This window comes from Gadus morhua, chromosome 18 (genome assembly GCF_902167405.1).
Source record: "Gadus morhua chromosome 18, gadMor3.0, whole genome shotgun sequence".
Lineage (NCBI taxonomy): Eukaryota > Metazoa > Chordata > Actinopteri > Gadiformes > Gadidae > Gadus > Gadus morhua.
Genome location: NC_044065.1, coordinates 6,735,157 through 6,738,982, shown reverse-complemented (window position 1 = coordinate 6,738,982; position 3,826 = coordinate 6,735,157).

Here is a 3,826-nt window from a genome sequence, read left to right as displayed (position 1 = left end):
CTTATGTATGTATATACGTATATATAAATATATTATATGTGTGTATTATAAGTATGTTTTAAGACAAAAAAATGACAAATGTGTGTGTGTGTATGTGGTGATGGGTGGGTGTGGGTGGTGGGGGCGGGTGGTGGGGGGGTGGTGTTATTGTGTGTTTTTACAGTGTGCATTCCACCCCCCCTCCCTCAAACTGAAGAGCGGAGGGGGGGGTGGGGGGGGGGTGGTGTTGGCTAGAGGGTCTCGGGGGGGGGGGGGGGGGGACAGGTGTATAGAGAGGGGGGCGGGGGGGGGGTGGCTCACAGACTATTTATAACCCTGAGCGTTGAAACCCACCCAGTAGGTAAGGAGTGGGTCCAGCTCTGTTTTGTCGAGGCCTCCCGCGGTGTGTCCGTCTCTGAGGGGACACGGGGGGGGGGACGCAGCGGAGGAGACCCAAAGGTCAGGGATCGCTCCCCCTCCAACCCCCCCTCCACGTTTCTGTCCTAGTAATTGTTCCACATTTTCTAGATTCTGTTCCCTTTAAAAAAGAAACACACACACAGACAGACAAACACACACACACACACACACATTGTGCAATGAGAAACCTTTTTTTTGTACCTACCGCGTGTGACAGGTTTCTTTCGGAAGTTAAATGGCTAGCAGGTCACCCCCGTGCACCCGACCCCCCCCCCCCCCCCCCCCCCCCCCCCACTGCGTCACTACCAAAAAACTAACTTGTGGTTGTGGTTTCAGTTACGTTAGCTGTGCTGTGTAGTGAACTGCTTTTTGTAATTAAAAAAACACGGTTGGGTGAGGAGTTGGGGGGGGGGGGCTATATGTTCAGACTAGAGGGCAAGACAGAGACGTCAAACTCCGAGTTAACCCAGAACGAAGCCCTTCGCCCGTCGCTAGCATTAGCATTCAGCACACGACACATGGGTGTTTCACCTGCGTGTCGTGTGCTAAATGCTAGTGTTAGCATCAGGTTAAGGCTTTTGTGACGGGTAATCTTCGTAATAGGTTACGCGTACTCCCGGGATGACCCATAACGGAGGCCTTAGCCCGTGGCTGACGTTAGCATTAAGCTAAATAGCATCTAAATGCTAATGTTAGCGTTGAGCTAAGACCTTTGTTATGGGTTATCCGAGAGTACGCGTGCGTGTGCAGCGGGAAAACAAAACAGCATTTCTCATGGTGCGGCCGCGGGAGGCAAGTAACGCCCCCATCTCGAGTTCACACCTGGCCCCTCCTCCAAGGGGGAGAGGAGATAGGGGGGAGGAGGAAGGGGGGGGGGGGGAGGAGGAGGGGAGGGGGAGGTAGGCAGAGGGGAGTTTGAAAGTTTACCAAGTAAAAAAAAGGAGGGTGCAAGCAAACAAAGTTTTATTAAGATTCTCTTTAAACCTTTCTATTTCTATGGATCTCTACTTTAGTGACATCCTTCTATATTTAAACGTTGTACTAATAACATGCAGTCAGGCATGGTCAGAGAGTCACTTGTAGCCATTTACTAATGTTGTATTTATTGTATTACCAGTAAGAAGAAGAATAAAAAAAAAACATTTATATATGAAATATAGATATATCTATTTGTGATCTGCAACTCTTGGACTTTAAATTTGCCTTTGATTTTCAACTTTCATGCAAGATTCAATGCACTGTTGATGTATGAGGAGGTTTATACTCGTGTGTTTTCTGTTCGTTTGGGTTCGTTTGGAGAGTTTTTTGGTTTCTTTTCGGTTCAGCTATTGAATGTAACTTCTAAAAACGTTGACTTTTTATGTGGGTGTTGTTCGAAACAGACAGTACTCTGTAAATGATATACATGTGTAAATTGTATAGCGAATCATTTCCGATAATATGCTGGACTTCTTCTGACCCAGAGTGACTCTCATGCCATGGCCCGGGAAAAAAAATGAAGTAAAAAAAAATTGCAAAGAAAATGAAAGCGGAGAAGAGTATTTAAAAGTGGAAAAGCAGAACCCTGGAGCCTGTTGCAGTGCCACAGAGCGATAGACAGAGAGGGAGTGAGAGATGTGTGTAATTATTACAGGATCAGTCAGAATTTCTATCACCCAGCCTCTTCAAAGTTTGATCGGAACAAGAATGCATGGGGCGGTGTGTGTTTGTGCATGAGTGAGCGAGTGAGAGTGTGTGTGTGTGTGTGTGTGTGTGTGTGTGTGTGTGTGTGTGTGTGTGTGTGTGTGTGTGTGTGTGTGCGTGTGTGTGTGTGTGTGTGTGTGGTGTGTGTGCGTGTCTGAGTGTGTAAGAGGGAGGGATAGAGACGATGTTGGGAAAGCAGCAGGGGTTAGGTGGAGGGAGGGGCAGGACTTGTAAAAGAAACCTTTGAAATATCGATTTCTTTTTTTGTTTCTCTCTCGCGATTAGCCTCTCCTCCCCCCTCTTCCCCCCTGCCCCCCATAGAGAGTGAGGGCGGGGGCCATGGCATTCGGGACTTGGTGTACAGGGGTGCAGACGGGGATAAGCTGCATCCAGACAGCCGATAGTGTAGTTGTGGAGTCCGGGTGTAGCTTGAGCCGGAGACGGCGGGGAGGGATTGGGGCTGGTGGCGTTGACGGTGTCCCTGCACCCTGTAGCCGGACCTGAGCAGGACTCTGTGGGGCGTGGTCCGCCTCCGTCACACCAGGTACATGTGCACAGCGGAGGCCAGACGTTTGCATAGTTTACGCCAGAGCGTTGGCCCTCCACCGGGACCGAGTCTAAATGAGATCCGCGTGTTTGTGAGAGTGTTCGTCCGTCAGCCTATACGTGTGCTTCCAGTGAAAGAGGAAAGTAAGCGTTATATATTTTTTAAAACAGCATCCTTCTCCGACGTGTCTCGGCCCGAACCAGCAGCTGTACTCAGGCAGCTGTCGCTGAAACTATGACAACCACGAATAAAACAAAAAAAACAACAAAACAAGAAAAGAAAAATCTGACGCTTGCTTGGGGACATTCTACCTTGAACAGAGAGAAGGTCAAAAAGGTCACGACGAGAGACAATGCAAGGGACAATGGACACACAAACATGAACTTTGTTGCGACAAAACAAAAGAAAATGTTAAACAACTAACGATGTCAATCTTATCGGGGACGGCGGGGAAACCCCGATCCCTGCAATGTTAATATAGGTTGTTTTTTTCTCTATATTTATTGAACCTTATTGTTTTGGTTTATTAATGAGTTTCTTTAGGGGGGGGTCAAAGCCCCTCCCTCCTGTTTATATGTACTGTAAATGCTGTCCACACCATTATTGATTTGTTGAAGAGATTCAAGCAAAAGCGAAATGAAAAACATGTTGCCAAGCAGCTTTTTCATTTGGATATTCTCTATGGCTGACTACTGTAAATCCCCCCCCCCCTGACCCCTATAACATGTCCTTCTTTAAGTTGGCATACAAAGTATATACCTATAGCGTCCTCTATACCTTCCTCACCAATGCCTCCCCCTGCGTGCAACACCTTTTCCCCGAAAAAATTGAAAAAGATGGACCCCACCTTTTTTCGCTTGCTAAGCTATGCAGCCCGACAAGTAGCTGCACACAACAACGGCAACGTGACAAATCCTGAGCTTCCTTCCACCACCGTGTCACTGGTGTGTGTTGTGTTCCCTCCACAAGGCTTCCCCGGTGCTCATTGGTCTGTGACTTCGTTCGTATACCTCAGATGCAAAGCCCTATATGAGCACCTGATATCCCATCTCTCTCTCTTTCTCTCTCTCTCTCTCTCTCTCTCTCTCTCTCTCTCTCTCTCTCTCTCTCTCTCTCTCTCTCTCTCTCTCTCTCTCTCTCTTTCTCCTCTCTATCTCTATCTCGCTCGCCCTGGAACGACCTCATGCCGAAGACCTC